This window comes from Sus scrofa, chromosome 14 (assembly GCF_054392235.1).
Source record: "Sus scrofa isolate SSC_HxYL_T2T_F1_AM1 chromosome 14, Sscrofa_HxYL_maternal_Yorkshire_Landrace_v2.0, whole genome shotgun sequence".
Taxonomy (NCBI): domain Eukaryota; kingdom Metazoa; phylum Chordata; class Mammalia; order Artiodactyla; family Suidae; genus Sus; species Sus scrofa.
In genome coordinates, this window is record NC_139396.1 from 24,590,472 (window position 1) to 24,605,186 (window position 14,715).

General features: G+C 44.4%; 1 long non-coding RNA gene across 1 annotated transcript; it reads left to right on the top strand.

The window, feature by feature from the left end:
* Nucleotides 1-700: 700 nt before the first annotated feature.
* On the top strand, nt 701-13,196 carry LOC110256784 (uncharacterized). Its single transcript, XR_014826199.1, has 2 exons — nt 701-899; nt 9,362-13,196. It is a non-coding gene; the product is annotated as an uncharacterized LOC110256784 (long non-coding RNA).
* The last annotated feature ends 1,519 nt before the right edge of the window (nt 13,197-14,715 follow it).

A 14,715-nucleotide genomic window follows, 5' to 3' on the forward strand; every position in this document is an offset into this window, starting at 1 on the left:
AAGAGCATTTCAGGAGTTCCCACTGTGGCTCAACTGGTTAAGAACCTGACTCTGTCGCTCTGAGGATGAGGGTTCGATCCCTGGCCTCTCTCAGTGGGTTAAGGATTCTCGTTGCCACAAGCTATAACGTAGGTCCCAGAAGGGGATCCGATTCCACCCCTACCCCAGGAACTTCCATGTGCTGCAGGTGCAGCTGTAAAAAGAAACAAAGAGCTTTCACATTAGGGCAAATAGAACTCCCTGAAGGCTGAGGGCGGCTTCCTTTCCTGCTCTGCGTCCCGCCCCCTTCCCTTAGGTCTGAATTTCTTCGTAGAAGATAAACCATCTTAATCTGAGGCAGAGGGCACTTGGCTGGCTCATGCAGGAGGCAAAAGAAGTACTGGGGTGGCCCATCCGAGGCTGGGTTCTGAGCAGAGCTGCAATGCGAGTCGGAAAGAAATAGCTGGAAGTTAAGGTGGAGGTGGGGGGGTGGGTACAGTCAGGGGAACGGGTCCAAAATGGCAGCTTGAGAGGAAGTAGCCGGCTGCCTGTTCTGGAACCTCTCAGAGCCGTGTTTAGAATGTTCTCTCTCATTAATCCTATTTAAAGCCTGGCTGCTGGGAGGGGAGGCGGGAGTCCTGTTTCAACTTGCTGCGGTGAGGTTCCCGCCACCCCCGCGCTGCGGGGCGGAGCCCAGGGCGGGAAGGGGGCTGGGGCCCTCTGGGGCCACCTCTGCGGGCTCCACAGTTAGTGGAGCATCTCAGGCTTCCCCTCCCCTTAGACCTGCTTCTGATCGGCCCGCCAGGCCCTTATGTGTGTGGAGGGACAGGCCGCTTGCTGAGAAGCCTGGAGGTGTGGACTGGCTGGCCGCTGCCCTGGTGTGAAGGGGTGTCCCCCAAGGTCAGGACGTCTTCACTGGGGTGTGTGTTTTGGGGGGAACGGGATCAAAAAAAGTGGGGGCTCTTGTGCAAGAGTGCCTTCTGGGAAAGCCCCTCTCCCTCTGAGCCCTGGGGAGGTCTCTCTTTTAAAATTTTTTTTTTTTTTTTTTTTTTTGCTTATTATAGCCACACCATATGCAGGTTCCCAGCCTGGGGGTCTCATTGGAGCTGCACCTGCCGGCCCACACCACAGCAATGTGGGATCCGAGCCACGTCTGCGATCCACACCACAGCTCCCGACAAGTCCAGATCCTTAACCCACTGAGCGAGGCCAGGGATCAACCCTGCGTCCTCATGGATACTAGTCAGGTTCATTACCACTGAGCTTCAAGGGGAACTCCCTCTAACTGGTTTAAAATCTAAGAGCAAACATGCCCAGTGTCTCTCTTTGGGATTCTCCCAGAAGAGCCACATCCAGGGAAAAGGGGCCTCCCTGGCCTTGAAGGGGAAAAGGGTGAGTGGACCTACCATTAATAACCTAGGGTCAGCCTTTTGCAGAGAGAGAATAATGGACAAGGTAATCTTATTTCTGGGAGACCAAAAATAGACTTCCTAAATATATCCCTGTAAATGTGAGTCAATCCTTGAGATTCATATATGGACAAAACAGAATCTTTTAGTGTCGCTGTCCATAGGCCAGAAGTCACCGGTAGTTCTTTCCTAGCTCATGGCCATGGATGTCATTTAACCTCAGCTGATTATCTGTGAAGGGGAGAGACCCCACTCCCCCCACCAGCCCATCTGACATACATCTCATTGAGGTGTCACCCAGACCAAATCAAGTGACAGGGTGGGGAGTTCCTGTTGTGCCTCAGAATTAAGAACCTGACTAGCATCCGTGAGGATGTTGGTTCGAACCCTGGCCTTGCTCAGTTGGGTTAAGGATCCCATGTTGCCACAAGCTTTGGCGTATGCAGATGCAACTGTGTTGCTGTGGCTGTGCCCAGGCTAGGTGTCTCCAATTCGACACCTAGCCTGGGAACTTCCATATGCCACAGGTGCAGCCCTAAAAAAAAGAAAAGTGACAGTGTGAAAGTGCTTCTTTTTGGCTGTGCCTGTGGCATGCAAAAGTTCCCAGGCAAGGGACTGAATCCTAATCACAGCAGTAACCCAAGTCACAGCAGTGACAATGGTCAATGCCAAGTCCTTAACCTCTAGGCCACCAGGGAACTCATGAAAGTACTTTTAGATTGGAAGTCACTGTATACACCTGGCAGGTATATCCCTTTCACCCAGGGTCTCCTTCCACCTCAGGTAGACCAAGCCCCAAGCCCCTAGCTTTTATTTGCCCCCCAATATTCTGATAAACTTGAAGAGCCAAACCCTGAAGTTTCGCAATGGAGACAAATTTGCTCTCTTAGCTACTTCCCTTTTTTTTTTTTTTCTTTTTTAAGTCCCCAGGCTAGGGGTTGAATCAGAGCTGCAGCTGCCGCCTACACCACAGCCACTGCAACCTGGGATCTGAGTTGCATCTTGGACCTACACAGCTCATGGCAATGCTGGATCCCTGATCCACTGAGGTGAGGGATCAAACCCGTGTCCTCATGGATACTAGTGGGGTTTGTCACAGCTGAGCCATGCTGGGAACACCTCTCTTAGCTACTTCTTCTTGTGCTGAGGATCCTTTCTTGACTGGGTTCCTGAAGCTTGTCTGAGAAGGTGCCATGAGTGCCGTAAGAAAGCTCAGAGCCTTTCCTAGCAAGATTGGCCAGGGTTGAAAGATCTGCATGCCATGCTCCTAAGAGTGAAGTAGGAGCAGAATCAAGCCATGGGGAAGGCGGGATCATCCGAAGGTGTCTGATGATGTAGTAGCCAGCATACCGTGCCGATAACAGGAAGCCAAGCTTGTAAGCCTAGGTCCAGCACTGACGGGGCTGGGTAACTTTATAAAGACACTTAAATGTTTTGTATCTTAGCTTTTCCTCTCCGTTAAATAGGGGTTATAAAACCCATCTTGTGTTCCCATTTGGCTCCTGTGAGGGTGACAGGAGATTGTGAATGAGAGGCTGCAGACAAGATGCTGGGATCGCCAGGCTGTCCTTGATCAAGGCTCATTTGGCGGTGCTCTTGCTGTCTTGAAGGAGAGCCAGCTTCACTAGGATTTGCATGAACCTCCCACAATGCCAGGCCCCCTTCTCCTTGCTTGAAAGCATTAAAGCAGTCGGGTAGAATATGCTATTTTTAGGACCTAAAATTGAAAAGCAAAAAAAAAAAATCAATGCGAGCATAAAGGGATAATTTAACAGGATTGTGCTCGTGAGCAAAGGGGAGACATTATATCTTAATGTCTCGTCAGGTGCAACTTGACATGTATGTAGCAAGTGAAATCACCACAACTAAAAAAACAAGTTAACAGGCTTATTCTCACCAGGCAGGGAAACAGAGGCGCAGACTATCTCTGAGATGTCTAGGGGGATTTGAGGGGAAACACTCTTGTTTTAGACTGACAGAATCTTGGCAGGGGCATCAGAAGACGTGGTCCTTCACGTTTTCCTTTCTTTCAACAGGGCAGAGGCTTAATATATTTTTGTAGAGCGCTTTATAATTTTGAACTCCAAATATTATTTGATCTTTGCCACCCTTTTAATGTAGGAAGGGTATTATTTTTGCAAAAATTTATTTCAGTGAGGTATTAATTTCTGCCGTACAGCAAAGGGATTCCGGTATACACACAGACATTCTTTTTCATATTCCTTTCCATTATGGTTCTCACAGGATGTTGAATATATTCCCTGTGTTATATAGTAGGACCTTATTTTCTTTTTCTTCTCTTTTTGTCTCTTTTTAGGCCTCCACACCTGTGGCATGTGGAGGTTCCCAGGCTAGGGGTCTAATCGGAGCTGTAGCCACCAGCCTATGCCAGAGCCACAACAACTTGGGATCTGAGCCACATCTGCGACCTACACCACAGCTCATGGCAACGCCGGATCCTTAACCCACTGAGCAAGGCCAGGGATTGAACCCGTGACCTCATGGTTCCTAGTCGGATTCGTTTCCACTGTGCCATGATGGGAACTCCAGGACCTTGTTTTTTATCCATTCTATGTATAATAGTTTGTCTTGGCTAATCTCAGACTCCCAGTCCACCCTCCCCTCTGCCCCTACTTGGCAACCACAAGTCTCTTCTCTATGTCTGTGTGTCTGTTTCTGTGGTGTAAATTAGTTCATTTGTATTATATTTTAGATTCCACATATAAGTGATATCATATGATATTTGTCTTTCTCTTTCTGACTTACTTCACTTAATATGGTCCTCTCTAGGTCCGTCCGTGTTGCTGCAAATGACATGATTTCATTCGTTTTTATGGCTGAGTAATATTCCATTGTATATGTGAACCCCATCTTCTTTATCCATCCATCTGTTGATGGACATTTAGATTGTTCCTGTGTCTTGCCTATTGTAAACAGTGCTACAATGAACATTGGCATACAGGTACCTTTTTGAGTTGTAGTTGTGTCTGAATATATGTCCAGGAGTGGGACTGCTGGATCATAAGGCAGTACCTTTTTGAGTTGTAGTTGTGTCTGAATGTATGTCCAGGAGTGGGACTGCTGGATCATAAGGCAGCTCTATTTTGAGTCTTTTGGAGGAAGGGTAAGTATTATTATCACCACTTAGCTGATGAGGAAACTGAGGCTCAGTAAGATTAAGTCACCTACTTAACAAGCCACAGCGTAAGGCAGAAGGGACTTCTTTGTTCACATTCTTGGCGTTCAGATCCAAACACTTAGCCTGTAATTAGAACTTTACAGAATATGATGAGGGTAAAAGTCATCCTATCCAACAACTCACCCAATACAAGAATCCTCACTGCAGCGCACACTGCAGGTGCTGATCCAGCTCGGCTTGAAGTTCTGTATCTGTGGAAAACTCACTACTTTATGAGATGGACCATTCTATTTCTGACATCTGTAAATGTTGGGGAGTTTGGTGAAATTAAAATAAAAATCTCGGAGTTTCTGTCGTGGCTCAGTGGTTAATGAACCTGACTAGTATCCATGAGGATGCGTGTTCGATTCCTGGCCTCGCTCAGTGGGTTAAGGTTCCGGCGTTGCTGTGAGCTGTGGTGTAGATCTCAGGTGCAGCTCAGATCCCACATTGTTGTGACTGTGGTGTAGGCTGGCTGCTGTAGTTCTGATTCAACCCCTAGCCTGGGAACCTCCATATGCAGTGGGTGCAGCCCTAAAAAGACAAAAGACAAAAATAATAATAATAATAATAAATTAAAATCTCTCTCCCAGTAATATCTACCTACCCATCATTAATTAATGGTTCATTAAATGTTGAAGGCTGAACAGAGCTTAGAAATTAAATGATGGCTCAGGTCTAAGTGGTGAGTCTAAGTGAGCTCAGGACTATACTACAGACCAGCATTCTTTTTTTTTTTTTTTTTTTTTTTTTTTTTTGTCTTTTGTCTTTTGTCTTTTTTGTTGTTGTTGTTGTTGTTGCTATTTCTTGGGCCGCTCCCTCGGCATATGGAGGCTCCCAGGCTAGGGGTCTAATCGGAGCTGTAGCCACCAGCCTACGCCAGAGCCACAGCAACGCGGGATCCGAGCCGCGTCTGCAACCTACACCACAGCTCATGGCAACACCGGATCGTTAACCCACTGAGCAAGGGCAGGGACCGAACCCGCAACCTCATGGTTCCTAGTCGGATTCGTTAACCACTTCGCCATGATGGGAACTCCAGAGACCAGCATTCTTATCCCTTCCACACTGTGCTAATTCTGCTCACTTGAACAACCCTAATAAACCTAGCCTCTCCTCCACCTGAAAATCTGGCAGATTTTTGAAAACCACAGTCTGGTCCATTTGAGTTTCTCATTTCCACATTTAATGGTGCCATCTTACTTCACCATTTTACTCATGCAATGTGATTTTCTCATTTTTTTCAACAAGTCTGTCAAGACAACCAACCATGCTCCTCACTTTGCAGGTACTAGCAATGGAGCAGTGAACAAGACAGACATGTCTTTGTCTTCATGAAGCTTACAGTCCAGTAGGAAATGTGGTCAGTGAGTAAATAAAACAAGGTGTAGTTAATGCAGTACTATAGGAGGCGAGGTGCTGTAGGAAGTACAGGGGTGTCTAGGAACTATATTGTAGAGGGCACCTCATCTTTGCTGCCACTAATCATCCTTGCAGCTGTGTGCTTATCCACTCTCTAGTTACAGTCTCCATAAAAAGTGGGGCCCAGCACTGTAAAACCAACTCTAATGGAAAAAATAAAAATCACTAAAAAATAAAAAATAAATGTGGGGCCCAGAAGAGGTCACTTTATTTTTTTATTTATTTATTTTGCTTTTTAAGTCCATGTCTACGGCACAAGGACGTTCCTGGGCTAGGGGTCAAATCAGAGCTACAGATGCCTACACCACAGCCATGCCAGATCTGAGCTGCTTCTGCAACCACCACAGCTCATGGCAATGCCAGGCCCTTAACCTACTGAGTGGGGCCAGGAATCAAACCCAAGTCTTCATGGATCCTAGCCAGGTTCGTTACCACTGAGCCACGACTGGAACTCCGGGGGTCACTTTAATTCAAATATTTGTTTAAGGAAGAATGCAGCCATTCTTCTCTCTCTCTTTCTCTCTCTCTCTACACACTAAACTTCTGTTAAGGCCAGCTAAGACTGAGTTTGTTTTTTCACCAGATGCAGTATATCACTGGCTCCTAATAGACTGAGGTCCCCTTACATTTATATGATCTACTGTCTAGTCAGATCTGATTAATTTGTTTTAAATTTTTTTAAAATTGTGGTTGATGGACAATAGTATATAAGTTACAGGTGTATGGTGTCATGATTCACAATTTTTAAGGGTTATATTCTATTTATAGTTACTAAAATATTGGCTGTATTTCCTGTGTTGTACCATATATCCTTGGGGCTTATTTTATACATAGTAGTTGGTACTTTTTAATCCCCTATCTTGTCCTTCCCCCTTCTCTCTCTGCACTGATAACTAGTTTGTTCTCTGTATGTAAGTCTGCTTTGTTGTTGTTTTTGTTATATTCAGTATTTTGGGGGGCATTTTTGTTTTGTTGTTGTTTGTTTTTGGCCTCACCATGGCATTTGGAAGTTCTCAAGCCAGGGATCAAACCTGTGCCATAATAGTAACCCAAGCCACAGCAGTGACAATGCTGGATCCTTAACCTGCTGAGAGCCACCAGGAAACTGCAGTTTGTTGTATTGTTTTCTTTGGCTGTGTCCGCAGCATACAGACATTCCCAGTTCAGGGATCAAACCTGTGCCACAGTAGTGACAATGCCAGATCCTTAACCCACTGAGCCACAAGAGAATTCCTGTTGTATTTTTTAGATTCCACTTATAAGTGATAACATACAGTATTTGTCTCTTTCTGACTTATTTCATTTAGCATAATGCCCTCCCAGTCCACTTATAGCACTGCAAATGGCAAAATTTCATATTCTTATGGCTGAGTAGTATTCCAGTGTGTGTGTGTGTGTGTGTGTGTGTGTGTGTGTGTGTGTAAAAGATATATATATATCTTTACCCATTTATCTATTGATGGACACTTAGGTTGCTTCATTTCTTGGTAATTGTAAATAATTAAATAATGCTGCTATTAACATTGGGATGTATGTATGTTTTCAAATTAATGTTTGTTTTTGTTTTGTTTTTTTTTTCAGTTATATGCCCAAGAGTGGAATTGCTTGGGTCATATGGTAATTCTATTTTAGTTTATTGAGAAATGTCCATACTGTTTTCCAGGAGTAGCTGTACCAATTTACTCTCCCACCAACAGGGTAAAAGTGTTCCCTTTTCTCCACGTCCTAACAACATTGTTATTTGTGTTATTTTTGATAATGGCCATTCTGACAAGTGTGAGGTGATATCTCAGTGTGGTTTTGATTTGCATTTCCCTGATTATGCGTGATGTTGAGCATCTTTGCATGTGCCTGTTGGCCATCTGCTGTCCCCTTTGGAAGAATGTCTATTCAATTCTTCTACCCATTCATTAACTGGGTCTTTTTTTTTTTTTTTGATGTTGAGTGGCATAAGCTGTTTATATATGTTGGATATTAACCCTTTATCAGACCTGATTAATTTTGAAATGGAAATGAAGCCGTTCATAGTTTCCCAGTTTGGGCCCAAGATTCTTGCCTGTAACAATGTCTTCTTGTCTCTGTGCCTGTTAACAAAGATGTGTTTGCAAAAAGCTAGAAACTTGGTCAGGTTATGTCCATCTGTGGGGGTTAACTGTAAGGACAAGAAAAGCTTCTGCAGCCCCGCAGTGAGGGCTGTCAGAGGTGGGCAGGGGAGGGGACCACAGTGGTGCTCAAGGAGAGCAACGCCGGGCATCCACCTGCCACTTACCTGTTCTTACGCCTCCACCTCTCCTTCCTTCTCTACGCTCTCTCTTCTCTACTTCTGCCTGTGGTTTTTTTTTTTTTTTTTTTTATTCTTGTTTTTTTTTCCTGTTGCCTCTTCTCTGTGTCTTTCTACTTCTACCCCATTCTGTCAGGCGCATTTGCCACTTTTGAGCCCCCAGAAGATCTGGTTAAGTCAGCTCTCTCAGAGTTCCCGTCATGGCACAGTGGTTAATGAATCCGACTAGGAACCATGAGGCTGCGGGTTTGATCCCTGGCCTTGCTCAGTGGGTTAAGGATCCAGCATTGCCGTGAGCTGTGGTGTAGGTCGAAGATGCAGCTCAGATCTGGCTGTTGCTGTGGCTTTGGTGTAGGCTGGCAGCTACAGCTCCGATTAGACCCCTAGCCTGGGAACCTCCATATGCTGCAGGAAGTGGCCCCAGAAGAGGCAAGAAGACCAAAAAAAAAAAAAAAAAAGTCAGCTCTCTCAAGAATCGTGTGCCCACATAGCCCTGGCTACTTGGATCAGGCATTCTTCCTGATCCAGTCAGCTGTGGGCAGGACTGGCATTCTGTGGGAGCAAGTGCTCTTACCTACACATAAGGAATCTCTCAGAAGAGGCATGTGGATGTGCCAGCCCCAGAGCACAGACTCTTGAAGACGCTGAAAGTGTCTGAGTGCTTCGTAATTATCTCCTTACTTGCCTAGGGATTTAACTCACTCTGTTTTCTGGGTTTCATCAATTTGTGTCTCAGGTCCAGACTTGGTCCCTCCCTTACAATATGCACACTTTCACTTTTCCTCGTCATATGCACCCGCTGAAAGCCAGAATCGTCATCCCAACCACTCACTCGTCCCTTGAACCAGTGATTTCTTACTATTCATCTAAACGATGAATGAATAGTAAGACATGCCTGTTATAACAGGCATGTCTTATGCATCAACAAAGATATTGTCCAAACTTGTGGTAAAATTGGCAGCCATTCTGTTTCTTTTCTTGTCACTACATCCAGCCTTTGAAGGACAGTTGGCAATGGAGTCTCAGAGGCTAGTTCTCTGAAAGCCCAGAGTCATGTGCATTTGCGGTCCAACACTTTTGGTTTGTCTGCAGAATGTGAAGGCTGTCATTCAAAATGGTACCTGACCCAGTGTTCGCTGGCTACTGCCTGCTTCAGACATGGGATCCGTTTAATCCTTCAGCTGCTGACAAGCAAAGAACGAAGGTGAAGTGAACTAGAGGCTGACCTTTATAAATGTTGAACTTGGAGTTCCCTGGTGCCTTGTGGTTAAGGATTCAGCGTTGTCACTGCTCTAGCCCAGGAATTTCTGCATGCTGTGGGCATGGCCAAAAAAAAAAAAAAAAAAAAAAAAAAAAAAAAAAAAAAAAAAAAAAAGAGCTGTGCTTGGTCATAAGATATTATACATATGTTAAGATCCATAGGGCAAGAGAGGTCCTTTACGAAATTTAAGTGTTAGCCAAGCATAGACATATCTGTGGGATCAATATACTCTTATTGTTTGTCCTGTCATTTTCTGAGGATGGGAATTTATTTGAGACGCAAATTCTTCAGGTGCCATCTGCACCTACTGAATCAGAAACTCTGAGGATGAGCCCACTGATTTGTATTTAGTAGATGCTTTGGATGCACCCTCAAGTTTGAGAACCACTGCTTTCAGTCTGACAACTAGGGTCATTTTTATTTTTGCAAATATCCCTAGCCAAGATAAGATCAAAATAGAGAGACATTCTGGATGTTTATAATGGCAAAAAATGAAAAAGTGTACACGCGTGCGTATGTATCATATGTGTATATATATAATTTTACTTATCATATATTTATTACACTTATATTCACCATAATATTTCTTACATTTATTTCATATATGCCAACATATGTTTTCATGTTTATGAATTATTTTGCACAATAGATGGACCTGTATAATAAAATATATTTTATCGATAATATTTATAAAAATGTCGTCTTGTATAGTACACAAAAATGTGTCTATGTTTACATATGTGAAATAGCCTTGTAAACTGCTAGGCAATTTGAAGATGATATTCTTTCGGGGGTTTGAAAAGCACCATTCTTTTCTACTTCGCATTCACAACCAATTGTCAATAAGACAGATACTGGATGTGGTTGAAAAATCGACATACCACCTTTATTCCTACCAAAGAACAGACTGGAGGATGTGGATTGAGTCAGTGGGCAGATGTACTTCTTCATATACCAAGAAACCTTCCTTTGGGGAGATGGAGAAAGCACTTCCCCTCAAGTTGAAGGAACTATTAAGAATGGGGACTAGTATTTCTTGATAACAACTCTAGATGTTTAACCCACGGGGTTTAGCCATTAAGCCAAAGTCAACCAAGAATATGGCCTCGCCCTCAAGGCTGGAAATCAGCACTAAATCGGGGCAGTGGTGCTCCCCCACCTCAGTCGCCTCTTCCCAGGGACCAGCTATGGCTTCTTTGAGAATCTTCCTGGGACCCATGGAAGTTTATTTTATTTATTTATTTATTTCATCTTTTTGCCCTTTCTAGGGCCACACCCATGGCACATGGAGGTTCCCAGGCCAGGGGTCCAATCGGAGCTGTAGCCGCCGGCCTATGCCACAGCCACAGCAATGTGGGATCTGAGCCGCGTCTGCGACCTACACCACAGCTCACGGCAACGCCAGATCCTTAACTCACTGAGCAAGGCCAGGGATCGAACTGAAACCCCATGGTTCCTAGTCAGTGTTAACCACTGAGCCACGACGCCAAGGCAGTTTAGAGTTTTTCCCCCCGAAGGCTCCAAAATGGGTCAGGAGAGTCCAGAAGTCGAATAAACCCAAGGCTACTCTGTACCTGTGGTTGCAAATTGACTCTCTTTCCCATCCCAGCTTATGTCTAACCACATTTTCCAGCAAAGCATCTCGGAGGTTCTTTAATGAAATTAAATCATCCCTAAGAACTTATAATTATAAGCTGGGGGAAAAAATTCAATAATAAAAGGTCAACAATTTAGGAATGTCTCAGATTTGAATATAAATGCCCCTCATTATCAAATTCCCTGAGAGAATTTAAAGTTCAAAGTTGAAATTTCCTTCAAGTTCGGAGAAGTCAAAGTTCAAAGAAGCTAATCTCCATAATCAAATCCAATTGCTTGTATAGTTAAAGATCAAGGAAATTAAAGTCTGAAATTCATCCTCTTCTATTTCTTTTTTCCTTTTTTTTTCACAGCAATGCTGCTGGATCCTTAACCCACTGAGCAAAGCCAGGGATCAAACCCACATCCTCATGGATGCAAGTCAGATTTGTTTCTGCTGTGCTGCAGTGGGAACTCCCATCCTCTTACTCTGCTTAGACTTAGCCAGAGAACTTCCTGGTGGTGGGGGCTGGTTAAAGAAGGATTCCTTCAGCACCTGAACCCTGGGCTCTCCTGGGATGGGGTAAGTCCCTTAGGGCCTCAGTTTTGTTAATCCAATGCCAAGCCACAAATGCCTCACTTCTAAAATGCTTGCTTGCTTAATAGAACACATAGATTATCATAGGGCAGACTTCACGTATTCCCATCTCACTAACAAAGATTCATTCCTTGACCAAACTTTAATCTGTCTCCTCTGAGCTTCTTGTCAACAAGGCCTGGTCCTTGGACATACTCTCAAGAGCCCAATTTTAGCAAGAATCCACTAAGTCTGTTTAACCAGAATTTCCCATCCTCGATGTCAGATCACCCTAGCCAGCTTTCAGCAAGAATATTGTCAGGATGATTTAAGCAAAATCTCCTCTTACTTCTTTTTTTAATTTTTCTTTTTCTTTCTTTTTTTTTTTTTTGGTATTTTTAGGGCCGTACCCACAGCATATGGAGGTTCCCAGGCTAGGGGTCTAATAGGAGCTGTAGCAGCTGGCCTGCAGCACAGCCACAGTAATGCCAGATGTGAGCCACATCTGTGACCTATACCACAGCTCATGGCAACACCAGATCCTTAACTGAGCAAGACCAGGGATGGAACCTGTGTCCTCATGGATACTAGTCAGTTTCCTTTCCTATGCACCACGATGGGAACTCCTTCCCTTACTTCTAATGTTTCCTCTTAGTAATTTTTCGTTCACTGACCACCCCCCATCTTACCCCATCCTGCTCCTTGGCTATAAATTACCATTTTTTCCCTTGTACTTAGAGTGGAGCCCAGTCTCTCTCCCTGACTGCAAAACCCCATTGTAGTCATTCCTGTAACCAATATTGTAATGGCTCCTTTGAACAAAGTCTGTTTACCATTCTTTATCAAGATCAGAATGAATATTCTTCTTTAACATCTCCCATTAAGAAAACCAGTCAACCTCCAACAGTTGCCCAAGATGAAATTCTGTTTTCAGAGCAAGGCCCTGGGACCTTAGGTGTCTGTAGAGGTTTCCATTGAGCTAGTTGGGTTTTTACCATTGTACGGCTCAGTACAATGGCATCTCTTTCCTACCTCTGCTCTGATGCAGATAAAGGCGAAGTCACAGGTCACGGCTTATACCTAAGGGCAAGTGTGTTTCCTCATTTCCCACATTAGACACACATACCTGACCAGCCACAGAGATGCCAATCTGAGTGAAGACTCCCCACCCCTCCCCTCCTCCTCCCCATGACAAAAGACCTCGTATGGGGCAGAAAGGAATTGCAGTTCCCAAGAGGAAAAAGGGAAGGATTGAGCTGAGATAAACATACCCAGTTTATTCTCTTTAAGCTCATTAATCCAATTAAATGAATACTTGTTCCCTTGGGAAGTAAGAAATGGAGATGAAGCATGTCACACCTCCCCCTGGAAGAAGCATCTGGAATCAGGGGAAAGTGCCCATCCCCATCCAGTGACAGACGTTGCATTGTGTAGACATAATGGTGGTTAATGAAGATACCACACAGTGTAGTTCCTAAACGGGGAGTCCATTAAAATAGAAAAAAAATCCTTTATATTGTTGTGTTTTTGTTTTCTTTTTTTTTCTTTTTTAAGTCCGAACCTGCAGCATATGGAGGTTCCCAGGCTAGGGGTCAAATCAGAGCGACAGCTGCTGGCCTATGCCACAGCCGCAGCAACGCAGGATCCGAGCTTGGTCTGTGACCTACACTATGGCTCACTGCAACACCGGATTCTTGACCCACTGAGCAAGGCCAGGGATCGAACACGCATCCTCATGGATCCTAGTCGGGTTTGTCAACCGCTGAGCCACGACGGGAATTCCATTCCTTTAAATTGTTATGTCTGTGTTTTCTAAGCGATTGTAGTTACACTGTCTCTAAACCTCCTGCCATTCTTACTCATGCTTAATTTGTCTCTGAAATATGTAGTTATCTGAATGTTTTTCCTTAAATCTAACATCAGCAATACCTATCGCTACCTCAAGGCTCTTACAACTTCTTTTTTTTTTTTTTTTTTTTTTTTGTCTTTTTGCTATTTCTTGGGCCGCTCCTGCGGCATATGGAGTTTCCCAGACTAGGGGTCGAATCGGAGCTGTAGCCGCCAGCCTACGCCAGAGCCACAGCAACGCAGGATCCGAGCCGCGTCTGCGACCTACACCACAGCTCACAGCAACGCTGGATCGTTAACCCACTGATCAAGGCCAGGGACCGAACCGGCAACCTCATGGTTCCTAGTCGGATACGTTAACCACTGCACCACGACGGGAACTCCACAACTTCTTTTTATTATTTAGTTGTAAAACCTATTCTGGATATTCTGATACCCGATATCAAATATACAATTTGCAGTTTTCCCTTCCCATTCTGTGCGTCGGCATTTCACTTTCTTGACGGTGCCATTCCAACACAAAAATAAATCTATTTGTTTTTTATCTTGTCACTTTTAGTTTAATATCTAAGAAATCGCTGCCTAATCCAAGGTTGTGAAGATTTACACGGATATTTTATTCTAAGAAGTTTATAGTTTTAGTTCATATATTTAAATCTGTTATTTCCATTGCATTCCTTTCTTTGATGTGCTGTGAGGCAGGAGTAAAAATCCATTCTTTTGCAAGTGGCTATCTAATTGTCTCAGAAAAAATCATTGCAAACACTATTCTTGCCCTCATTTAGTGCTTTGCCATACATGTGGAAAATCTATCACCCAGTTTACCATCTTTTTTTTTTTTTTCTTTTTTTTTTTGCCATTTCTAGGGCCGCTCCCGCGGCATATGGAGGTTCCCAGGCTAGGGGTCCAATCGGAGCTGTAGCCGCTGGCCTACACCAGGGCCATAGCAAGGCAGGATCCAAGCTTCGTCTGCAACCTACACCACAGCTCACGGCAACGCGGATCCTTAACCCACTGAGCAAGGCCAGGGATCGAACCTGCACCCTCATGGTTCCTAGTTGGATTCGTTAACCACTGAGCCACAATGGGAGCTCCCCAGTTTACCATCTTGTTTGGGAAGTGGGTTATATGACAGAAAAGGACAGACATTCCCTCCTCACTTTGTGCTGAGCAATGGCCCTAAAG